The following is a 27,778-nucleotide window of genomic DNA, read 5'->3' on the forward strand; positions in this document are numbered from 1 at the left end:
GCTTTCTTTGTGGCAAAAAACGGACTAAGGTCACACCCCTCGCATCACCCATAACTCCACCCATTCCCACCCCTCTCCCATCCATGCTGTGCCCATTGTGTGACACCACCATGACATCAGCTGATGGGAACACCCTCTTTTTCTGTTCCAAATGCCTGCTTTCAGCTGATTTATTTTGCTTTTCTTCAAAAAAGCATAGTAAATCAGACAATTTAACAAACACTGATAGTCTGTTTCCTTTTGTGAAACAGAATACTGGAGTTTGTACACTGTTTTCCTGACTACCAAAGAACTGATTTGATTTGTGGATAGTCCAGAAAAAAAATGGATAGGTGGCAACAGGGATGATTTCCAATTTCCCACATATTGGTCAAAGTTATGCTTAAATAGGGCTAAGGATGGACTCTGCTTCACATGGATGGGAAGCTTGTTACAGTGCATGGGGACCCCCTGAGACACATTTGTGTCTCATCAGCATGGCCTATTTATGTCACAAGCAAAATCTGAATCCTTGTATCTAATGGTTTTGATACTGTTCATTTTGTGGATGTCCAAAAGGTTCATCAGTGCTAGATCCAAGGATACCTTGTATGCCAGACATAGATCATCTCTCAGTAATCTGTAGGGGACCCGGTATAGTGTTAGGGCTTTAAGGTGATCTGTATAAGATAATGGTTTAGACACTGGATTCTTCTAGTAAAGAAGCTTTAAATAACGAGGGCGAACAGACCACATCAAAGACAGCTTTCCAGAGTCAAAACGGACTTCAGAACTACAACTGCTAAGCAAAACCTAGCAGTTACTAAACAACAAGTAGCTGTATTCCCAACAAAAGTGGCAGAATGAGGTTATTCTCAAGAAATGCAACCTGAGCTGTTTATTCTTTGCAAGGAGCAGCAGATCATAGGGTTGCATGACTTTTTGCATAAGCTGTTCAGTTTTAACTGCATTTAACTTAGTGTGCATGGAGTTATTGCTTTTCACAAAATGTTATTCAGTGGCTGTAATAGTATATTCTTCCTTATGTTTTACTTGCCTATTTTGTGAGGTTGCTTTGCTTCTCACTTTAAAGTCCCATGTAGCAAACGATTTAAAATAAAAAGCAGTAATGCATGTATAGTAAACAAAAGCACCATTTTAAATTATCCAAAAAGCAGAAAGGTGAGTGGAGCATCAAGTATTAAAAATGATAAATACAACAAAGTCAAATATGTGTTGTTTAACCTGCACGTCCTGCATAATACTGCAACATTTCCTGTTGCAAGTTAATTACTGTATTTGGGTCATCTGATTTGACACTTCAAAAAAATTACCAAAAATGGAACAGCAATTCAAGCATCAGGGTGGCAAAAGGGCAGTATATGTTTTTATTTTATTCATTCTCTTACTTGCTTTCATAGTATTTCCCTTACAGTTATGTGTCCTGATTAAGTTGCAAATCTGGAAAAGCTACAAAATAAACTGTAGTGAGTGCAGCAATAGCCTGAAATGTCAATCAGGTCATCAGTTAAATGCCCATGTCACTCTAAATGCAATCAAGGTTAAACATCAAACATCAGCCTTTGAGAACCAGCTTTTGTTGATCTTTTTTTCACCACATTTCAACAGCTGAAAAGAAAGAAGGCTAACTTTCCCAAGTAAGCACACAAGACAATACTCTCACTGCCTGGTGAACACTCCAACCACAGTGTGTATAGCATAAATCATTATTTGAAACCATTAGTCCTTAAAAATCACAAATATCAACACAGTACAAGCAACTACATGAAGGGGAAACTCGAAAGTTGCTACTTAAAAAAATCTAACTGTAATGCTTAATAGCGAAGACCACTTACTTTATATATCTTCGGGATTTGGACAAAAAGTGAATGAAAGTAAAAGTACTAATGTCAATCAATACATGTCAGTGTTACCTTTAATGTCAATCAATACATGTCAGTGTTACCTTTGTATCCACATCTGCCAGTGAATCTCTTCTAAACTTGTCAAACAATCCTGGCTCTTCAAATGGTTCACTATCATGGCGACCATTGTAGGGTCTCCGGCTCCGGGTGGTAATCCAGCCATTGCTGTCTTTCTTAAAATGCAACAAATGTACATAAGAAGGTTCAACTACACCAGCCGACCAGCGACCATAACATCCTACTGTGTTTAGTTACAGTACTGCAATGTGAGCCCTAACCGGAAACGGAAGACAGGGGACTGAATTAGGAACGGGCGGGAACAAGAAGTTTAGAGTAAAGAAATGCTCCTGAATTCCTTAATGTTACATAGAAGTATAGCACGCCCCCTACTGCTCCAATCCAGCACCGGTGATATGATTCTGCATACAAAGCGATCTTAGTCACAAAATACAGAGATATAGAGGTCTCTGAAGCATTTCTCTTGCACCATAGTGCTCTGCCTGACTCACCAGGCTGTATAGCCAAAAACACACTGGGACTGCAGGCAATTAACAGGGGACAGAGAGAGAGAGTAATGATGGTGCAGGAGAAACACTTGAGAGACCGTGGCAGTGGCACAAAACCCGGACTTCATGTGTCTGGTTTTGAAGGAAATTTGTAACCGGACAATTTGTAGGAAAAATGGACAGCTGGCAACCCTACCCCCATGTAACTTGATTAATAAAATAAAAAAGTACAATGAGCTGACCAGCTGGCATTGCTATTATAGTTATTACCAAAGGTTTAAAAGCACAGATTGCAAAAAATGGTGATTGTCTGGCGAATACAATAAAATATGTATTGAAACATGCATACTTAATTGGAGCCACTGTGTTTAGCACTGGTTAGCAAGTACACAAGCAGAGCATAGTATTGGACCTGCAACCACTGAACAGCACATGCACACACACACACACACACACACACACACACACACACACACACACACACACAGAGTCGTACACACATACATATATATATATATATATATATATATATATATATATATATGTGTGTGTGTGTGTGTGTGTGTATGTCTGTCCTTGTGTGATAGGAGTGCTCAAAATGAGAGAAACCACCTAATGTTGATGTATATTTTGTCAGCACATTTTGGTTGACAAAAAATGGTTGTCAGGTGTGTGAAATCAACAGTTCCCCTCGTTGGGAATTATGACTCTTTCCTGGGGATTGTGCATTCCTGGAATGTAAATAGCAGGGAGGGTGGGGAGGCTTGCCTCCTCCAAAAAATGATGTTTTACTTTTGCATATTATGGGGTTATACTAGGAACATGTGTGCTGTTGTGTAAATGGTTTGTTAATTTGGATGTGTGAGTTCCGTAGAACACATGGTGTTGTGAGACAATGACATTTTGTCTTCTTTTTGAGATGCTAGTCCTCTGAGTGCTTCCTTGAAATCTTGTGATTTCACTTCACTAAACTTCCTGATCACCAGCCTAGTCTCTGTTGATCTTAGAGAAATCCCTTACCACTTCTTGCAGCTAATTCTGGTCACCAGTGTTTTATATTCTGGGACAGCTGTTTCACTTGGGACAACTTTGCAGTCTATCACTTACCCCAATATCCTTTCCTTACTAGGAGGTATTCTGCCTGAGTTGTATTTTGGCCACTTCTGTATGTGATTTTGTGACTATCCCTCTTGTTGAACCATGCCTTGGTCACCATCAAGCCAATTGCCTGACAGAATTCCATACTAAAACCATAAGGGAACTGGAGCAGAAACATTGGCAGTATGGTGGCATGGCATTTGATATGAATTCTTTCCCACAGCATAATGCAGCCTCTATTCAAACAATTCCCAGGCAACCATTGTAAACAACACCAGCACCATAAATGCTGGCAGAAAACATGTGTAATCGTAGTTCTGCTATGTCAGTCCTCCTCCAGCCCTCTGTATACACTGCATTGTTCCCTGTTACCCACTTTTTATGTTATTGACAGTGATATGGAGTCCATATTCTATAATTCTTACTTGCTTTTGTCTCAGGTATGCTTGTTTTCTAGTGTACATTGTATGTAACTTGCCCTGTATCAGTTGCTGTATCACTCATCATACCTACTCCCCATTGTCATTGTGTGATGCATTCTGCATTCTGCATGGTGCTTTTTCTTTTCTCTTCATGTGTCAGCTTTGTGACATTAATCATGTAGAAATGATTTGTTTGGGTTTAACCCTCATCTGCCAGGGAATATGCACTTACATTCATTGATATAACTGAATATATACATATAGAGAAAGATATATATATCGATAGCTAGATAGATAGATAGATGTATGTATGTATATATATATATATATATATATATATATATATATATATATATATATATATATATATATATATGTATTACACATACACACGCTCACACGCTCACACACGCACACACATAAATAGCGATATGGATAAAGATATAAAAATATATGTATACAGAAATGTTGTAGATGATTTGATTTGCACACTCATGTTTTTTTACTTCATACATTATTTGGGCTGTCATTTATTTTTCCATTTATTACTTTGTATTATTGTTATTGTTATTCTTATTATTCTTATTATTCTTATTCTTATTCTTATTATTATTAGTGATCTAATCCTGCATAGTGCATTGTTTAGGAGTACAGGACTTCATGTTTTATATCTTTTGAGATATTCTGCCATCTTTCCACAGAGACAGTGCAGCACAACATGTGAGGCTGGTTTAACTGAGCTGGTGGTGATCTAGAAAAAGTAATAGTGGGACATGGTGCAAAACAGTATGGGTAAAGAGATCTGTTCAGGTGCTTCAGGTGATGCAAAATATGTTAAATGAAAGACTGTGAAACAATAAAAAGTGGTACTTGGTGCATTTTAAACATATTTTGTGCAAGGGGTCGCATATTAAGACTGATTATTATTTATTCACAGAGTGAAGTTCGGGTAAAATGTAGCATTTCTTTTCATAAAACAAAATATTTCATGTGGGTGCATAAATGAAAACAGAAAAGAAAGAAACTAAAATATATATGAATGGTTAAACTGATATGTAGCACACCTGCCCTACAGTACTTGTGAACTGTAAAAGAATAGCTTAGAACAGGTAGTTAAAAATACATTTCACTTTTTAATTTAAGTATATAACAGATAATCCCTTTAATATTCTTAAATTCATAGTTTCATATCTGTAATCATTAAGAATATGATCTGCTGTCCAGGAAGCTTCATTGACATACCCTGCTACAGGTATTTTCTATTTCCCATTGATATATATATATATATATATATATATATATATATATATATATATATATATATATATACATAGATATAAAACTATCTCACTGATCCACTATATCTCCTTATTTTAAAATTACCAAATATGGTCAAAATTAACAATATTGTGAAAAACACAAAATGTTTCATGCTGGGGTACTGTGCCTCCATATTTTCCACTAATTATGTATACTAAAGTTGGGATACCACAACAGTAGGGAAAGGGCAAAATCTCCCCACTATCTAGTGATACCCCCATTGGAAGTATTAGAATTTTGATTTGAAATGAAATGTGCTCAAGAATGTATCAGATCAATGGGGTATAAGGCAGTACAATTATCACATTAGAAAGACTAGACATGCCCTTTAGAAATAAATGGGTTACAGAATATACTTTCTTAGTTTTTAGAGATACACTATGGTTAAAAATTAAATGTGTAGCAGAAAAGCCACCACTTCACTGTTGAGACATATTGTTAAAGCTTACTGAGCAATTTCTCAGAAGTGTGCCATGTTGTCAGATATGCATATGAGAGTGGAAGCATCTGTGTATTGTATTAGAGTGGCCTGTTGTATGGATGTATAGAAGGTGTTGGTGAAAATGTTAAAGAGGAGGTGACCAAGGATAGAGCCTTGTGTTACATTGGTGGTGACTGGGAGGTAAGGAAAGAGCATGGAATGCTATTTTACTGACTGATACCCATTGGATAGGTAGATTTTGAACCACAGAAGGTTGGGCTGAGAGAGACCTAGTGAGGACATTTGAAGTAGAGGTTTGCCCTGATAAACTATGTAGAAGGCTTTAGACAAGTCTAGAAATAAGGAAGGCACTAGTTTGCCATTATCTCTAGCTATATTGAGAGTATCTATATAGGTTAGAAGGGCAGTTCTAGTACTATGAGAAGGATGGAAGCCATGTTGTGTAAGGGCTATGAGTTCTTCTTGGAGGAGATTGTCTAGTAATTATTTTTGAATACATTTTTCAAGTAGTTTTGGTGAGGGAAGATAAGATATCTATATGTCTGAAGTTATTAATGTCTGTTGAATTTCCTCCTTTGTGAAGGGGGGATAATGTGTGACTTTTTCCAGAAAGAAGGAAGTGGGATTCCTGGACTGGCTTGTTTATAAGGACTGAGACAGGATAGGAGATGCTACTCGCTGCTATTTTTATTTACTCACTTCAAGGGTCATCAGCTGAATAAGAGTGTGGTTTAAGTTTATTTAAGAATAGTTTTCTGTAGAATGTGGTCACAAGTTTAAAGGTGAAAGTAGATGTGACGATATATGGCTTTTGGGCAGGGTTGGGATTAGTTATTGAAGAATCCTTCACTAGAGATGCTATAATATCTATAAAATAAGAGCTGAACTGTACTGCAGCTTCAAGTGGTGAATTATTGGGAGAGGGGTTTGGTTTGAATTTTTGGCCAGGATGTAAAATTTCTTTAATAGATGTGCAAATGTTTTTAGGGTTGTGTTTAGTATTATTCTGAAAGTTATTATAGCATAGTTTTTTTTGTCTTCATTTATTTCATTTTTAATAAAATTGTGAAGCGTTCTGAAGTTTTCAAGATACTGAGGTATTTTATATTTTTTGCCATTATTTTCCTTGCTTTTTCTCTATCCTGCATTAGCATTCTACTCTTTTTGGATAGCCAAATTTCATTATTCATTTTTAGTGTTTTCCTTTTAGGAGGTGCATTCATTTACAGCATCGTCTTGGGGTGGGGGTTAGGAAGTTCTCCTTAAGAAGCAAGTGCTGCTATAGGTGTAACAGATGTTACATGTATCATTTTGGCATAAGCTGCACTGTTATCCTCTCCATTATTTTACATAGACGTCTGGGCAGGGACAAGCTGTTACTCAAATCTTAGAGAACATAAGGTATCCAACATTTTGCAGAAATCTTTCCCATACAGCCTTACAAATCTGATCCATCTGTCTAAATTGACAGATTTTGCATCTATGAATATGTTAGCATTTGCACAAAGCTTCTCTTTGTACAGCAGTTGTTAGTGGTGCTATATATATACGCAATCACCAGAAGTTGAAATTTCCCTTTCAAAACTACCTCCAAATTCTACCTCAGTCTTGTGCTACTAAAGAGGGCAATCAGTTTGTGCGATGAGCAGCATGTATGCATTTAGTTAGGACTATTTAGTTCTGCATTACACTATTACACTACCTAGGACAATTGCTGATCTAAGAGAATCAGGTTTGGGCACTGGACAGCATTGCTGGATAGTTAGCCCTAGATTACAAGTAAGCACACATCCCTCATCTGGTTACAAACACCGTCCACTCCTATCTCTTGCAAAACACATATTAGGACCTACAACAATGGATAGGTACTTTCCTGCTATCTCTGCATCTAGCTTTGCAGACATGGGCATCCTGAGGCAATGTAGCAATTGCCTTATGTACACTGGCAAACACTTAATTCTTGAACAGACATATGCAGTATGTGAGTAATGCAGTGACACTTGACACTGGAGGCTATACTCTCACATAGAGACAAAAAAAGCAACAAACATTTTTTATTTATTTATTTATTATTTATTTATTTTTATTTTACATTTGTTGACCGGGCTAGTCTAACTGGAATAAAATCCATTTTCAGTAGAGGCCCGGGGAGAAAAGCTCCAGCACAGCAAACTTTTTACAGTAAAAAATAATAAGTTCAAAGCAGAATAACAGTAGTAAAATAGCTCTAACCAGTTACAGCCATTCACATACACAATATATGACTGTAATAAATTGTTTAAAATTAAAAGAACTATAATAATAATTAAAAAGGGTCAAGCAGAATACAGACATACTGATTAGGTTCAGTTGACATTACAAGGATACCAAGGTTGTGCTGAGGTGATATGCAATGCAATAGGAATAGAAACAAATTAGTAGTTTTCATTTGGAAGCAGGATAACAGAAAGTATATACTGTTAATAAATTATAGAAATGTATCATATGATATAGTGAGATAAAGGTATCTAAGAGGCAGCAAGAGTATGTAAAGTGGTGGAATATATTCTTGCTAGGAGCAGAGAAGATATTTAGTCAGGGTTAGTACAAGGGCAAAGTCAGTGAGAACTGAGAAATTGTTTTATTCTTAGTTTAAAGAGTCTTGTGGAGGTTAGAGCTAGGAGTTCAGAGGGAAGTTTGTTCCAGTGTTTGCCTATGGAGTTAGAGAACAGAGAATCTCCAGCTGAGTTCTTGGATTTGTTAATAGTAATAAGTGGCTTATTTGAGGAGCGTAGGTTCTTGAGATTGTTATAAGGGGTGATGAGGGTAGTCAGTATAGGTGTATAGGTGGGGTAGTACAAGCTTTTATGTATAATAGTGAGTTGTTGAGATAGTATCTGGTTTTGAAATTCAAGCCATCCTAGTTGTTTTAGGTTGTTGCAATGATGAGTACGAAAAGGAGAACCTGTGGCAAATCTAGCAATGGAGTGATAGGCAGTAGCAAGTTTGTTTAGATTATGTTTTGAGAGATTGGTGTATATGGGTGAGGCATAGAGTAAGGTAGTGATTAAATGAGTTCTAGCTATAGCGATTTTGGTTGAAGGAGTGAGGAAGGGTTTGATTCTGTAAAGGGATCCCAGTTTATTATTTACTGTTTTTATAGTGATTGTTAGTATGAGTGTCAAAGTTTAGATTATTGTCTATAGTAATTCCAAGAAGTTTGGTGGTTACGTCAGGAGATATGAGAGTCCCATTGTTGGATGTAAGAGTAATGTGAAGAGGGGCAGTCCTACGAGCAGGAGTAAAAAGTAGGAGTTTGGTTTTTTTTGGGTTAAGTAAAAGGCAACGGTTTAAAAACCATTGTTCCACTGTGTTAAATGCATTTTGTGTAAGAGATTGTAGCTCGGCAGGGTTATTTGCTGAGCAAATAATAGTGGAATCATCTGCATACTGAATGCAGGTGGCATGTGGGATTGCTAGGTGGAGGTCATTAATGAAAATGGAAAATAACAGTGGGCCTAAAATGGAGCCCTGGGGGACACCAAGGGAAATAGGGAGGTGAGAGGATAGGTTACCTTCCCATAGTACTGCTTGTTGTCTATTGTCTAAGTAGGATTTAAACCATTGTAATGCTAGAGAATCAAGAGAAAGAGTTTTAAGTATTTCAATAAGGAGCTGGTGATTAACCATATCAAAAGCCTTAGATAAATCGATAAAGACAGAGGAGGAAAGGGTATTGTTATTACGGTTAGAATTTATATAGTCTGTGAAGGAGAGGAGGGCTGTGGTGGTGCTGTGGTTAGGTCTAAATCCATGTTGACAATTGGCAAGTAAGTTATTATCTATTAGATGGGTGAGTACTTGCTTATGGACGCATTTTTCCATTATTTTTGCTAGTGGAGAGAGTAAGGCTATTGGTCTATAGTTTGAGATGTCGATAGAGTTACCACCTTTATGAAGGGGGATGATGTGTGAGATTTTCCAGATAGATGGGATATTTCCTTCGGATATAGTTCTGTTTATGAGTATGGAAATGGGGAGGGCTATGGCTTTGGCACCTTTTTGCAGGTACTCAGCAGGTAGATGGTCAGCAGAGGGGGTGGTAGGTTTCAATTTTTCTAGTAGAGAGCAAATAAAGGATGTAGGAACTGGTTTTAGCTGAAGTAATGGAATAGGGAAAGTGGAAGAGGTGGTTAGATTGGGGGAAGTAGGAGATAATTGTTTAGCTAGAGTTAGAATGGTATCTGTAAAGAAAGAATTAAAGGCATTAGCAGTTTGTGTTGGGTTTTCTTGGTTAGAGCCTAGAGGGGTAGGTGTTATAGATTGGCCTGGGTGTAGGAGTTTGTTGATGCTGGACCAAAACTTTTGTGGATTTCTTTGGTTAGTTTGTTGTAGTTGGATGTAAAAGTTTTTTTTATCTAGCAGGATAGCTTTTTTAGTGGTATTCCTAAGTTGTCTAAAGGTTTGGTGGTCTGTTGGATTCCTGGTAGTGTGCCATTTTGACCACGATTTGTTTCTGAGGAGAATTTTTTGTCTAGTTTCTTTGGTGAGCCATGGGGCAGGTTTAGTGTTACTTCTAATAGAGCGTAATGGGGCATGTTGGTTAAGGATGGATAAGAATGAGGTATTAAAGTAGTCAACTGCTTTATCTAGGGAAGTGTTTTTAGTGGTGACCAGTCACAGTGTTTAAGTTCTAGCTGGAAAAGTTCCGGGTTGAATGATTTTTTAGTCCTGATTGTACGATATGTAGTTGGGTTAGGTAAGTTAATTTTGTGTCTGATGATATAAGTGAGTAAGTGATCACTTAGATTATCAGGAAGGGTTTCTGCCTTGTATGTAAGATGTGGGGAGTTTGTAAGAATCCAATCTAGTATACTTTCTTTATTGTTACTTTTATCAATTCTTGTGGGGGAGGTTATAACTTGAGAGAAGCCATGAAGATTAATGTGGGTGGTGGGCTGAGGGGTACTACGGGATTTCCAATCGATGTTAAAGTCCCCAAGTATTAAGGTTTCTTGTGGAAGATTGATAGATATCCAGTTAAGAATGTTTTCAAGGGTATTAATGTTATTACCAGAGGGAAGGTAAATACAAGCGATGTTAATGGATTTGAATTTGTTGATTTGAAGTTTAGTGAGTAGGATTTCTGAGTTATTAAATGTAGGTAGATTTATGTTAGATATGGTGACATGTAGATTATTTTTAAAGAGGACTGCTACACCCCCTCCCTTTTTGTTAATACGATCCCTTCTCAGGGTACTGTAGGCAGGTGGGATAAGTTCATTGTCATTAATGGATGGTTTTAGCCATGTTTCGGATAGACATAGGAAATCAAAGTTGTAGAATTCTAAAAGGGCATGAAGATGGGTGGTTTTATTGTTAATGCTTTGAATGTTAAGATGTGCTATGGAAAGAGAGTTTGGAGGCTTATTAGGTGTGTGTGGAGGAGTAATGTTGGAGGTAATTTGTATAGTGTCAGGAATATTGTTTGGGCCAGGATTAGGATGAATGTCTCCATCTAGTAGGACTAAGTGGAGTATTCTATATGTGGGGTTGTTAATGTTAAGGAAGTAAAAACAAAGTGTTTTCCTTGCAAGGGGAGTACTGTATTTTATGTGGGTTAGCCTGTGATATTTGGCATGGAGGTAGCAGGGAGAAGTTGTGGTGTTAAAGCTATAAAGAGAAATAGGTAGTAGTGGTGTGGAAGTGAGCTTAGAAGGCAGTAGAAGGTTTGGGTGGAGTGGTTGTTCATAAGAGGTTAATGTGTAGATAGTTACTAGAGGAGATAGAAGTAATATAAAGGCTAAACAGTTTAGTTGAGTTAGGTAGGTAATATTGGCCATGATGTAGGTAAAAGATGGGAAGATAGATAAGGGTTTGTATTAATAGCAGGGAGGTATTAGAAGCTATAAGGGTGGGGTGGGTATTACAATTTGTTAGGAGAGGTAATTGAATAATGTTGTCAGTGCCTCACACATAGCACACACCACACCCACAAAGGACCAGATCTGTAGAGCCACATATCCGGAGGTGCTCACATGTAACTTGCCCAAACCTCAAAGGCCTCTCAGGCAGTCCTCAGAAACTCTGCATGCACACGAGCAAGACAATTCCCATCACAACGCATAAAGCTACAGCTCAGTATGTCTCCACTATCAAGTCTATAAGGTGAAACACCCCACAACCCAATATTTTAGTCATAGGAGACTCCACTGGGAGACACACTGGGTTCCGTCTTACCAGGCTGGATAAGGAGAAGGTTACAGTTAGTTGCCTGTCAGAGGCCAGGATTTGCATGATCACATAAGTACTCATGTCATTTGCCCCCACGTACCAGTATGACTCAGTCATAGACCATGTGGGTGTAAATGACCTGAAATGTACCTCCTTGGACTATATGAAGAGAGACATAATTGAGCTCTCAGAATATGTGTCAAAGATAGGTATGAGCCTAACAGTAAGCAGCAATCTAATGTCTCCAAAGATGGTGCCACAATACAAACAGAAAATGATCAACTTTAACAATTGGCTTAGCTACAGGTGTATCTATCTACTTAAAAGATTAGCACAACTGAAGGCTGGTCAGACAATATCACATGTCCAAGCTACTACATGCCCAACTAACCATGGGAAAAACTTCATAGTCTTGTTGGCTACACATCCCCCACAATGAACCAGAAAACCCACACATCATACTTGAAATTATTAAAATTGCTCACCATCCAGCCCAATAGCATACTCATGGGTGATTTTTAACTACCCCTACATTAAATGGGAGGCATACACAACCACTAACATACAGGCCCAAAGATTTCTTGACTGTATTAAATCAGGTGCCCTGGAACAGCAAGTCTGCACTCCTACTAGGGGTACAAATATCCTAGACCTGGTAGTCACAAATATGGGAGAGCACTGCACCCTCCAAGTGTGATTTTCTGGTTGGTAAATTCAGATCACAAAGTGGTTTCCCTTGAAATAAAGTTAAAATTAGACCCCTGACCTAACCTCAAAAATGTTAAAGACTTTTCTAAGACAAACTACTTCCTATTATGTAACAGCATAGCTAGTTTCCAAGATCCCCAAACCCAGAAAAAAACAGAAGCCAATGCAGAGATGTTCACAAAAGATCTGTGCAATGACATAAACAAATGTATAGAAATATTACTAGACCACAATAAGCTCAAGTTAAATCATAATATCAAGCCATCATGGTGGACCCCTGGTATTAATAGCTTGTACAACAAAAGGAAGAGAATCCTTTTGAGAAGTAAGAGGGAATGTGGACAGCAGAGCAAACATTCCCTCATCAGTCTAAACAACTGAATCAGGGAACTAGTCAAGTCTCTGAAAGCAGACTTTGAGACAAAAATAGCTTTCAAAATTAAGGAATACCATAAGGTATTTTTCAGTTATCTCCACAATTTTAAGGGCAACACTCAACCATGTGTGGAATTAGTTGCAGGCAGCACCACTTATACTCAGCCTGAAATATAGCAAATCTGCTGGCTGACAAATTTTCATGTCCCCATCACCCCCACTTCTCCTCCAATTAATAACCTCCACCCCCCCCCCAATTACAATGAATGAACATGTTGGCACTGCATTCCCTAAAGTTAAAAACATGACTTTGATTGGGCCTGATGCTATACCAGGCTGCTTCTTAAACCGCTTGAATCAGGACCTATCAAGCTAATTAGGTTGTCTGTTTAACTACAGCCTCTGGACTGGCTTTGTCCTGATAGAGTGGAGAATGGCAGCAGTCATCCCTCTGCATAACGGAGGACCATCAACTGGCCATGGAAATTACAGACCCATATGTTTGACTAGTCTTATACATAAGGCTATGGAAAGAATAATCATGGACCTGATAAATAATGACGTAGAAACCTACAAACACCAGACACATCCTAATTCAGCTTTGTCAAGGGCAGGTCATGCCTAAAAAATCTGGTGGACTTCTTTGAGAAAGTCACTAGGGCAATGTATGATGGTAAAACAGTACATGCTACCTACCTTGACCTAACCAAGGCATTTGACACAATTCCCCACCCAGGTATTATAAATAAACAAAAAAAATAAGAGAGCCAGCACAACTCTGTGTGGAAAATAGTGTATTAAAAATACATATCAATTCATTTATTCACATAACTTATGTGAATAAATGAATTGATGTGCATTTTAATGCACTATTTTCCACACAGAGTTGTGCTGGCTCTCGTATTTTTTTTTGTTTAATATGTCTTTGGTACATTGCACTAGCCATACCTGCAGGTCTTTGGTAGTTTGATTATAAATAATCTCACAAAACTGAGCACAAATTCCCATGCAACTAGATGGATAACCAGCTGGTTCATGGACAGGACAACTCTGGTTAAAGTGGGTGAATCCAGCTCCAGCAAGAGGCCACTTACTAGTGATGTGCTACAGGGTTCAGAGATGAGACCACTCCTATTCAGAATATACTTCTCTGAAGTCAAGGCTAATGTGGAAGGTGTCTAGATGTCAACATTTGCCAATACCTGCAAGCTGGGGTCATCAATGAATCTCCCATTGACGTTAATTTCTTTCAATGGGGTCTATATCAGACAAATGATTGGTGCCAGAGCCATGGCCTATAATCAAATGTGAAGAAATACATGATCTTTCCTTTTGGGAAGCAAAATACCCCTGCAAATTACAACATTAATAACACACCTCTAAGAGTAGACTCAGAGGTGAGAGCTCTAGGTACATGGATAGATGGCCTGAACTTTGACCGCTATGTGTCCACAGTCATGAGGAAGCCCTTCTATGGGGCACAACTTAAAAGTAAAGGTATGGCATTCAGATCCAAGGAAGATATAGTCCCACTGTACTTAGCCTTCATTAGACCAATAATCAAGTGCAATGCACCTTTTGGCATGTACTTGTCTAGGCACTTACAACAGCTGCAGCAATCTCAGAGCTTTCTAATAAAGAAAATAGAGGGTGTTAACAACATGTCCTATGTGGATAGACTAAAAGCCATATACTTTTACTCTGTCTCCTACCAACCATTAAGGTGTGACCTGAACCTAACCCTCAAGGCACTCGCAAATCTATCCCTTATGGAAATGCTGCACATCCAAAAGACAAAGAGTCACCTGATCTGAGGGTCTAAACCTAGTCAGCAACTCAAACAAAACATGCTGGAGAGGCAGATATGTGTCACAGAGATTGCCTCTTCTTTGAAACAGGCTTCCTGTTAACTTTAAGCAGAGCCCTTCCCTGGCCCTCTTCAAATGAAGTTTGGACCATTGAAAGGGGAATTACAAAATTCACACCTGGGGTAACACCTATGTCCCTAATAGACAGGGACAATCTGCAAAATACTCAAGGCATATGCACAGACCTATGCCATCTTCTTGTCCTTAGGGGTGATATATTTAGTTAAATTGTGTTATATTACTAGGCTCTTAAGCTGTTAGCCTAGTAATCTCCTATGAACCTATAAATGAGGAGTTTTTTTTTATGAAGTCTAGCTGCAAGGGGTGTAAATGTGTAGAGCTGGAGTAGTATGTATTCTTGTAATACTAACATTAGGTTAGATTTTTGTTTGATGGGTGGCCATTTGCTGTTTTGTATGGGTAGTCAGCTGAAAATATTAAAGAAGAAAGATCTGTGTTATTACTTTATTTAGGACAGGGGATGGTATTGTACACAAAAGGGAAAGGTCATGAAAGGTAAGCTGTGTGCAAATAGTTTTTAGAAGTAGACATCTCAGTGAGAAAATGTTTAGCAGACAGCTCTCATGTATTAAGGGTAGAACTGATATATTTAAAAACTTGTACATACTGATGGAGGTATTCAAAAACTTTGGTGCACACTGGAGCACAAATGGTACAGAGTAATAAATCTGCATGCCAAGTCTGTAACAGTTCAGAAAGATCAGTGCACAATGTGGCAAGACTACATATGTGATCGTGTCCCATTGTACAAACATAGACCTCTGTGCACTGTCTTATTTTCTCTGAAGTAGAAGACTAAGGGGCAGCTAATTATGTAAAATTACCCTTCCAATTTTATCTAATGCAAAGAGCCAACATTACTGAAATATCATGTTGTGTTACAAGAATTGAGTGCCTACCATGGCGCTGTATTCCTGAGTACAACAGATCCCCTTCTGTAGGCTGAGCAACATGTTAGCACAGTGTAAAAAAGGAGTAGTCTCTGAGTCCCATACCTGCTTCTACAAAATATTTTATTTATGTCATAGATGCGGATTACATCCTTAGAAAAAGGGGAAGGGGGTAGGATTTAATAAAGCTTACACATTTTTTTATTTTTTTTCGTGTAGGTATCGTGCAGTGATGCTTGCATGGACGCAAACATATTAAGATTCAGTAAGCACTGCTGAATGTCGCGCATGTACATACAAACACATAAAATTCCATGGCATTCAAATCGCCTCATAAGAAGGTGAATTTCATGAAAATGAGGCAGGTAGAGTGATCCAACAAGCAGAAAGTCATCTGTTCAGATCCTGTGCCACTGTCCGTATTGACAAAGGAAAACATCCATGTACAGGAGTCTAGACAAACAAAATGGGGTATAAAACTTTAGAAATGTGGACATAAATCCCCTGAAAATGTAATACTACATACACATATGTGCAACAATATTATTCTGTATGTCAGAAAGATTAAAGGGAATAAGTTACATTAATATTTTTAATAATCTCAGCATGCTTGTACTATGCACTGCAGTGCACAAACATGCTTAATAAAAAAAAAAATAATAATTTTATACTATGTGACAGAAATGTATTATAGGACCTTGCATGGGGGTCTCTACAATGGTGCACTGCTGCTGTTGCTAAGGTGATAGGGCTATGAACTGTGTAGTTTCCAGGATGTCAGCATGGATAAGTATGCAAATGAGGTGGTGTGACTGAATAGCAGAAAGGAATAATCGTGTCCACGTATCCCATTTGTGAAGAGTCTTACACCATGTTGATGTTTACACAGGATGTAACTGACATCATGGGGGTGTTTCCTCTCACTTCTAAGCTTTTTTAAGTTTAGGTGCACATGTTTCTGCAGTGTGCTGATTGGCTTAGCATGTTCTTAAAGCCAGATGTATTTAATTAGAAATTTTGACCTTTGTATAAGCTATGCTGCATGGAGCGGTGCTGTGCACAGCATTGTGCACTGAAATAAGGCCATTAAATGCTGTTAATTACATTACAGGCAGGTGGAATGCATCATAATTAGCCAATCACACATTCTGTACCTACAGCAGAGCTGTATAAAATATGCATACACCCTACATTCTGATTTTCCCAAGTACTCTGGACCACTGGAGAACAGATTTGAGAATTTTAACTGAGATAATGCTAGGAACTGCTGCAGGTCTGCTACATCTGCATGTGCTAAATGTGAAGTCAGTGTTGCTGGTGCTGCTGACAATAGACCTAGGCTGAGAAGGAGAAGAGTGTTTAGGCCCAGGGTAACCTTCCAGGAGCTACATGTGCTGGAGCTTGTACGGTGCTACAGGGTGAACAGGGACATACTACAAGACCTCACTGAGCTCTGCTGCCCTTAACTTAGACCCAGAGACAATAGAGGGGAATACATCCCAGTGGAAATAAAGGAATATGTAGCCCCTTGGATACTAGCTACAGGTACTTTCCAAAGACCAACTGGGGACATGATGGGGGTCTCACAGGCATCTGCATCCAGGATACTCCACCATTTCCTGGATGCCATGCGACCACATGCCAGTGAGCACATATAGCTTCCCCTCACCACTGAGGTGAGGGCCAGCAATATGCAATACTTCTACCATGTGGCACATTACCCTGAAGTACTGGGTGCCATAGACTGCACTCAGGAACACATCAAGGCACCACCCGGTGAGGGCAGTAGAATTTACTTCAACCTGCAAGGGGTACCACTCCATCAATTACCAGATTGTGTGCAATGCCCAGGGGATTATCTTGAATGTGTGTGCTGGCAGCCCTGGCAGTTATCACAACTCACATATTTGCCTCAAATCACAGCTGTACCAGATGTTTGCAAGTGGGGACATCCCACATGGCCATTTATTGGGGGGATGCTGGCTATGTCCTTGAACTATGGATGATGACACTCATCAGAAATGCACACACGCCCACAGAAGAGTGCCATAATGAGGCACATACATAAACTAATAATATCATGGAAGATGTGTTTGGGCTTCCAAAGTCATGTTTCCGGTACCTCAATATATCTGGTGGATCCATGCAGTACTCTCCAGCTGCATGTGCATGTATGTTCACAGTATGTGCTATGCTACACAATCTGATTCTGTGGAAACAGCTGCAGCAGAATCAGCAAAGGGAAGGGATACACAGCCCCACACCAGTGCCTAGGCCACCACAGCCACAGTCACAGGAGGGCTCAGAGGAGGAACCCCTGCTGATGTTCATGTAGGCAAACGTAGTCATGCACAGTATGCCCTGGCTTTGGCTAAAAGACAACACACAGCACATTCACTTACAACCTAGGGACCTAAGGACTGACTCCTACTCACATACATATAATAAAATTGATGCAAGGTAACCCACACAACCTGTACCTATCCATGTATTGGCTGTGCACTAGTTGCATCAGACATACTCAGCTCTGAACTACAGTTCTGTCAACTGCTGAATTTTCAAGGTAAGTCTCTAACCCACACAGTACTTGTAAGGAGTAGTATATGGTATTGTATGTAAGGATCTGCTACATTTATGCCAGTAAATGAAGTGGGCTATTTGGATAGAAGTAACATCCTCATGGGACTACAGATACCCAGCCCACTATCGTGTGTTCTTTAATAGTCACTAGACTTCATGCATGGAATATTCACTACATCAGTTAAGGGAGATGTTAAACTGTGGGGTTACATGATATTTGGACTTCTATATATCCTAGCAGAACATGCGGTGTTGTTCTGCCACCCCCAACACAGCAATGTTCCCATATAACTGCTTTAACAGTAACTCATCAGTGGTATATTAGCAGTCCAGGTAATCTCAGGGCAGTAACATAAAAGTTGATTATACATTGTTTATCTCACTTAATACAAGACTAAAAACGTATATATTTATGTTGTTGATTGTGTGATGAATGACTCTTTTCTGTCTGGCAGCTTGCGTGGCTCAGTGGACTAGGAAAATTAGTATGAGTGATGGTGATGGTGATGATAGTTCTAATTGGGAAGTATCCACATCTTTTGGATGTGAGGTATTCTTATGTTGTTTTTTTTTTACAGACTGTCAATCTGTGTGTGGTGTAACATTATTAATCTCTGTCACATATTAATTACATCAGATAGTTGAAGAATACCATGGACAATTTGAGTGAGGTGCAGTACTGCAGAAACAGGAACAGTTGTCATTGTCTGTAACACACAAAATCCTGGACTGGAGTACAGGTAGCTGTGGCTTGGAGTCAGTTTATAAGTGCTGATACTCAAACCGGGCATGCTCATACACTTATTTAAGCAGAGTGCAGCTCTGTTGCCCCTTGCTCAAAATGACCTTTTATGTATAGATATGTCTATACATACATACATACATGTATACATATCTATCTGTCACTAGCTCTCTCTTATATATATATATATATATATATATATATATATATATATATATATATTTATATTTATATGTATTTAAACATACATCTCAGTCTCTCCCCCACACACACACACACACACACACACATATATATATATATATATATATATATATATATTTATTTATATTTATATTTATATGTATTTAAACATACATCTCAGTCTCTCCCCATATATCAACGTAAAACACACACACACACACACACACACACATATATATATATATATATATATATATATATATATATATAAAATCATACACACACACAGCTACATTTATATATACATCCCTGTTATATACATAAATATGTGTGTATGGATGTCTGTATTGTCCTACATACCCTGATAATGCTGAGTAAAGCTGCAGTATTACACATCTATAATGTTGATCAAAGGATTCAAAGTAAGGACTCAACAGTACACAATGCACTTACTAACAGACCCCTGTGCCTGCTATATCTCACCACACATACAGCAACAGGTGAGCAGTTGGTATTATGTATAATGTTGTCTATGCACGCATGAACAGAGAACATTGTTCTTGCCCACATGCTTGGCCATCCAAATGCAAACAGCCACATATGGCCAAACTGGTAACTGTAGACACATAGCTAGGATAAATAGTTATATCATTGCTAGGCTACTAGATGCAGATGACAGTACAAAGCAATATCACTCTGCATGCCACAAATGCTGATCAACACATGCCTAGTTTCTGTAAGCCAAACATAGATTGCCTGCAGTCATATATAAAAAAGATGTCATCTGTGGTATGTGTGAAAAGTACTGTGGTTTATAGTGTGTAAAACTAGATAACTAGGGTGATCTAATCTCACTCCAGGCCACTTGGTGTGTGTGTGTGTGTCCCTGCAAAACAACTGACAGTCCCTCCTTGACTATCATACTGTAATGGTTCTGCACTTTTTGGCCGTATAAGTTGCTGCCGGTTTCCAAACTGCCCTCAACCTTAAGACTACCAGCTGCCATTGTGTTGCCAGACATAAGATGTGGTGCATGCAATACGTACTGTGATCTATGTTATGTAAGATTAGATAGGTAGAGTTTCTAATCTCACTCTAACCACTCAGTATGTGTGCATGTGTATCCCCCCATAAAAACAAGTAAGAATCCCTTATTCACTATTAAACTACAGTGATTCTGCACTTTTTGGCCCTGTAAGTTGCTGCTAGTTTTCAAACAGCCCTCTTCTACAAGTCTGCTGATGTCATCGACCTTAAGACTACCTGCTGCCACTGAAATGTCAGACTTAAGCGATGGCATGTGTGATAAGTACTGTTACCTATAGTATGTAAAACTAGATAGGTAGTGGTTCTAATCTCACTCTAGGACACTCAATATGTGTGTATCTCCATGTGACATAAATATGATCATTTCAGTAACTTAGAAAGAGGAAGGGTTTTTCCGCATTTTGGTTGTAGCAGGTGAAGTGGGCCTCCAAATGCCTGACCACAACTAGGCCTGCTGATGGGGTCTACTTTAATTAAACAAAAGCGGAATCCATCGAATACAAATCTGTTGACACATAAACAGCAAAACGCGATAACGTTGAACATGCAAAACCACTCAATTCAAACATCGAAACTGCAATAGTCGGCCAACCCCACCACTTGCAACATACTACCTATGCAAACACAACAACAAAAAACACATACATACACTAACCAAAACCCTACTACTAACCCTAAATTAAAGCACCAAAACCCCACTTGTAACCTTACACTAAACCACACATACACAACTATCTATGCACTACCCTTAACCCCTCCCTAAACCTAAGGTCCGTAACTACCGCACACTTACCCTACAGAACTATACCCACACAAAGTAGATATTCCACACACATACACTTAACAAAACCCTACACTAAACCTTACATACATTACCTATCTATGCACTTACCTTAACCCGCACCCTAACCCTATGGTCCATAACTATCGCACACTTACCTTACGGAGTTATACTGCAGATGGGCCAACTATGACAATTCAACATTTCCAATTTCGCTATTTAGTGTGCTTGACGTTTCCATGTTTCGTTGTTTGTGTCGACGGATTCGTATTTGATGGATTCCGCTTTTGTTTAATTAAAGTAGACCCCTGCTGGTGTCATCAAGCATAAGATGTCCTAAAGAGATAGTAATAGTAGACTTGAAGTGTAGCTTGTGCATTGTGTACTGTGATCTGTAGTGTATAACATTAGATAGACAAGTGTTCTAATCTATATGCAGCCAACTTGCAGTGTGTATGCATTGTGCCATGTCCTGTAAACAGTAATTGGAAGTGGTGCATTCCTCAATGTAGGCAGGTTTCTGTGTGGGTGTTATTGCATTTTACATCAGCCTATGGAATCATAGGATTTTTGAACTGTAGTAGCTTAATGGCCCTACAACCCTCTCAGTCCTAGCCAAGTTTATATCCTTATTTACATGATCTGCACATATTGCCCCTGTCCAAGAGGGACACAAGCAGAAACTGAGAAACCCTGTGGTGAAATGACGGTCACCCAGACAATCATACAGATGGCATCTGACGAGGTCCGCTGAGGTGCTCTGTTTGCCATTAGACAGGGTTCTGTTTAAAAGGTGTATTAAAGTCTGCCACACAGATCTCTCCAACTAGCTTGTTTTACTAATGTCACATACCAGGCTAATGTCCTTAGAGTGAGTAATCCATGTACCATGCCACTTACAGATATGCAGCATTTCCAATCAAGCAGGGTCACACATTAATCTGTATGCAAGGCAGAGATCACTTCTGAGAAGTCTATATGCCACAGGCTATAATGACACTGATTTCAGATGATCCCCATTGAACGGATACTAGATACTAAAGACATGAATTTCCCTTGTGAGGGACCAATGTGTTATGTGCAATTTCCAGTAGTACTTCGAAGGGTACATTACCAAATGGCCATTGTACTCAAATATTGTCATTCTGAGGGAAGAGTATATGGACGTCGAGTATGTCATTCTTGGGTGACTGTGATATTAGTTATGACATATTATTTCCATCTTACCACTGGAGAGACATGGTGATGTCAGGTAAATTAGGTGTAAACCTGTGTGGCCAGGCCTGCATGCCCAGGTCTATCACCCCTGAGTATGTACATCACATGTTGCAACTGATGTGCTAATTACCAGTAACACAGATGTTACTGATGTAAATTATACTACATATATATTTGCATGGAGTTTACAGCCATTAGTATGACAACTGGCATATTTGTTCATCAATACCCTTTTGTAGGATATTGGCATAACTCACAAAGTCTATGACCTCTCACAGTTTGCAAGCATCAGCCAATGTTGTTAACCCCATACATTCAGTATTCACTTGCATCATGGTCAAATGGATTCTAAGCAGTACAGGACCCAGTACTGAGCCCTGCTGAACACTGCTGCTTACAGATCAGCTATTGGAGATGGATTTGCCCATTTTGAGTATGTGTGCCATCATTAAGCCACTTAGTGACCCCTATAATGATATTACCATGGATTCCTGAGTCGGTGCTTTTGTCAATGATGCCTGAGTGGGGTATAGAGTCATGTAGTTTGGCTAAGTCCAGGGGGTTGCATGCCCTGATGTCCCCTCACCCAGGTCCTTGGTGACTGCCTCAGACATGTCCACCACATTTAACAGCCATGATCTCCCTCTCAGCAATCCAAATTGTGTATGGTCAACTGTTTGTAGATCACATATATCTTTGCTGATCAGTTCCATGATGATTTGCCCCACAGGTGTACAGATATGGCTACTCAGGCAAATAGGTGTATAGTTCCAGTCATCGATAGATTCACTGCCTCTATACAGGGGGATAACAGTTGCTGTTGTCCAGTTAGCTGGGATGCAGCCAGTGGTTACAGTATAATTGCATGGAGTTCCCAGTGGTGTTAGTAATCCTTGTTGTATCCCATGTAGGACACAATCTGGGATGTTAGCATGTTTAGTAGGTGCTGTGTATCCCCCATAGAGAGGGCAGGTATGACCTGCTCTGTAGATATGGAAGGCATGGAACAGGTTGTAGGAATGTCATGTGGCACATGTGGTGGCGATAGGGGAGCAAAGTTGATGCAGAACCTGTGGAACAACAGGTTAGCTATGAGTACAGACCCATTATATGTGGTATCATTAAGTATGAGTTCACTGACAATCTGGGCTTGTCCTCTGAGCTTACACATGTAACTGCACTGTGTGTTGCAGTTCTGCTTTGTGGGGGAGGCTAATTTTGTCACGTGCTGTTTCTACATGACATCAAAAGAACACTATGTGCATGTTTTAGCTGAGGAGATTGTGCCTCCATTTTAGGGGGGCACCCTCACCACAACTGCCAGCAATGTTCACCTTTTATTGCACAGCCTGCTAATGGTGGTCTTCCACCAAGCAGGTTTGCTGTGCCATGAGGAGTTCGTGTTCCTCCTGTCAGGTACAGCCTAGTCTATGCAGTTGCTTCTGCTTACATAATGCATGGATGTAAAGCTCTGCATACTTGCCTGTCCCATATGAGGAGGGTAGTGCAGTCATGCTATGTAAATAATTCCATATGAGGAAATACATTGTTTTCTTGAAGTATATTTCTATATTTTCTGCAAGTGAGAGTTAGGTCAGATAGTTTTAATGAGACTGATCTGTGGTCAGATCTCACCAGGGAGGACCTCACATTGGTGGGCTGCAATGGTCACCCATGTTGGGAAACATGTGAAGCACTATGTTGGCTCCCTTTGTTGTGATGTCATGTCTCTGGTCAAGGGAGTTGTAGATAAGGACATGGACTAACCTTTGGGCAAGTGAACTTCAACATGGCTAAGCAACACAGTTGGTGGTTACTTAATGCCACCTGAAACCATGGTGTACTGATATATCTTGATAGACACAGGTACATTCAAATAAGCACAATGGGTGTCTGGATTCATGGAGCTGCTCCTGTAGCTGGCAATGGCTTGATTAGGTACCCTTCCAGCAGTTAATAGCACCTGCAATTTCTCCAAAAAATCATAGTGTTTCACTAAATCTGAATGCGTATCTATCCTTAATGAATATGTATACACCGCTTGCATTACCTTGCACACTGTCAGTTTGAGGTCTGAACATGTGGAATATCATGTAATCTGGTATGGTTGTGGTGCAGTCCACAGCCTTGAACCAGGTGTCTTTGACTTCACAAATGTCTGCATATTCCAAGGTGGGGACGCCTTCCACAGAGTGGGGTTTAGTGTTGTCATTCCCAGAGTATAGCAGCATAACCTTGATGTTGAATGACAATGACATTCTCATTGGAAAGTTTTCCCTCCAGTCAGTGCCTATAAGATGCCCTGTGGGGGTGTCAGCAGCCTTGGCCAGTACTCCAAATTCCAGGGGTGAGAAATGTAGACCATCTCTGGTAAAGCATTGACATCTGTTGAGCAAGTCATCCCAGCCAGACATGTAGAGGATCCCTTTACAATGGCACCACATGCTATGGCAATTATTGTCATCCATAATTTCCCACGTGTATTGAGCAGCCATCCTAGGTGAGGGTCAAATGCAGCAGAAAGTTATGGGCATACCCGTGAGAGACACAGAGTTTGTACGCTCAGTCATGTGTCTGCATACAGTCCGGTGACATATGTCCCTAGTCATACATAGATGCAGGAAATATGATGTCATCATTATGTTACCTGATATTCCTTGAGTTGCAGCAATGTATGGTATGGCATATCATGTCAACCCACAGACAGCTAAATGTGATGTTTCCCATATGTAGCGTGGTGACACTGACCTCAATGTGTCTCACAATGTACTCACCTATGAATACTAGGTTTGATTTTGTGTTTTGCCTCAGATGTTTGACCGGTGAGACAGTGGTATATGCAAAATTATGCATACTGTGCACTCCAGAGGTGAGATTTTCTGATGTGTCTGTTGTTTGTGAATGTATCTGGTAACCACATTTTCAAGGATAGTGTGCCCAAAAAAGCCAAAATCAAGTAAAGAAAGGCAGAGAAGTTGAGAGACAGCACAATGTATTCAAAAAAGGCTTTATTCCATGCAATAATTAATGCTGAAATGGAAGAGTCGTTTTCGTCCAAACCAAGTCAGACTTCATCAGATAACCTGGTATCTGGTAAGGATCTGCACACATGAAGGTGTGTGTGATGTGGGTGCGGGTGGTGCAGGAGGGAGCTGTGCATGTTGGCAAAATGCTCATTGCCATATGTACTGACAACTGTGTGGGACATCATGGAATCAAGGTTTGAAATGCAGTCACATCTGTCACACATTGTGTTTGTGTGTCATAGGAGTAGAGGGTTAGGGACACTTTCTACATCTCATCAGCAGTCATTGATAGTGCCATTAGCAATATAGTCATGCTTGTGTGTATGCCACAGCATGCCATTGTTAGGCAGTGTCATGACAGATGGTGAAATGTAAAATATTACCTTTATATAGGTCCCCTAATGTAATACAGCATCTGACAGTGTGCCATACAATGCTTTGCCAGCCATGTGGACCTTGGATTGAACACGATCCTATCATTAGGCATGGTCCCAACACCGTACGTACAATAGTGACACTGTGCAAGTCCTTCAAAGCTAGGGTCATGCTGCCACACCCTTAAAGTTGAGAGCCTGGAGCACAGTGTTTGTAGGCATGCCTTGCAGTGAAGATGTGGATGCCCATGCATGCACAGAGGACTTGTTCAACTTTGCTGACTTTACATTGGCCTTGCAAGCATACAATGGCTGCCACATAACCAGACAGGAACCTGTTTTTTGTGTGACATGATGTGGGAACACAGACATGTGTTCCAGCTACATAACTGTACAGTATGACATAGCTAAGACATGGGGAAGGTAGATAAACTTTCACCAAAGGTAGCCAGTCCTTTGCAGTAAGCCTCATAACCATGTCATGAAGATATCCACCATTAATCTGTTGAATGGCAGGATGCATAAAGTACTGTGAAATTGTCACCTAAGATGGATCACCACTGTTGTCCTGCTTGTTTCAGCAAGGCTGGACATCTATGTTACTGGATATTGCATATTATATTGTGATGCTGCAGCTGTTCTCCTAATCATGATCTAGTCAGTTCCCAAGTGACATACCAGCAACCCTGGTACAGAAGGCATAATACATGCAAAAGCCAACTGATTTCTCAGGTTGCACCTCAAGGCATCTGTGAAGGCTGCCAGCCAACCAGCAAGAATTTTGTAAATAATCCTATGTCATTTTTAAATAGTAATATGATCCACAGGCTTGCCTTGCAAATGGCAGAGAACTATATGTTATGATTAAACTATATGGTATGTGCCGAGCTTCAAAAATGTAACCACAGTGCACTCTGCTGGAGAAGAGCAAAAATGCATATGGACTATATGCCTGTGCAAATGTATGTTTTCATAGCAGAAGTTGGGACATACAGAGTTAACTTGCAAACTCTGAGAAAATAAATAAAGAATTTTACGAGTGTGTTTACTAGAACTAGAAGACAGAATGTCTGCAGCTGGAATTTCATTCTATTTTTTGAGACAGAAATAATTATAGGTTTCAATGGTAAAATCATTTAACAGTTTTATGATTCCCAGTTCCAGGCAAGCTTCTAAGAGATAGGTATTCTTGACACTGAGGTGCTAACTTTTAGGTTTCTGCTGGCCTGGAAAATATAGGAAGAGGTGACAAGAATGATGTAATCTGAGATAACCCAGCAGAAATGTTTGATAATAATTTAAGAACTATCTCAGAGAGAACATCAGTGCATTTTGTATTTTGTTCTGGACCTGTAAACATCTCTTCAGCACTTCTCATCTATATCTGTCTGGCTCTGTAAGTAAGATATTAGGGCATAGTATCTCTTAGAGATAGAAAGGAATATAGCAAGAGTGGTCTAGATGTTTTCTGTATTTATGTGAGACTGTTCTGCAATGTTTTAAAATATTTCCTGTGATTTTGAACTCTACTGTCACTGTGTTGAGTTATTGAGTATTGTATTCTGCTTTGATTATTTATTATTAAATATATTTAAACCTTTTAATTGTGGCTGGTTTTGTGTAAAGATGTTTAAGCTCCAAGAGTGCTTGCATGTGTATTTGGTGACACTGTATATGTAACTCCTAAATAGCCTTACCCTTGAACACACTTACCTTTTGGATAATAGTAATATTTCACAGTACAATTGGGCACCCTTTATAGTAGCTGATAAGAGTGGTTGCTGGCAGTTGGTACTACCTTACAGTCTAGGCAGAAGGGGACATAGCTAGTAAACCTGTGCCAGTCTTCCCCAGGAGTGTCTGTGTGTTTGTTAATAAATCAAATCTCAAAGTGTGTGTGTGTGTGTGTGTGTGTGTGTGTGTGTGTGTGTGTGTGTGTGTGTGTGTGTGTGTGTGTGTGTGTGTGTGTGTGTGTGTGTGTGTGTGTGTGTGTGTGTGTGTGTGTGTGTGTGTGTGTGTGTGTATGTGCGTGTGTGCATGTGCATGTGTGCATGCGTATG

Source organism: Protopterus annectens, chromosome 2.part2 (assembly GCF_019279795.1).
Source record: "Protopterus annectens isolate FY-2018-M chromosome 2.part2, PAN1.0, whole genome shotgun sequence".
Taxonomy (NCBI): Eukaryota; Metazoa; Chordata; order Ceratodontiformes; family Protopteridae; genus Protopterus; species Protopterus annectens.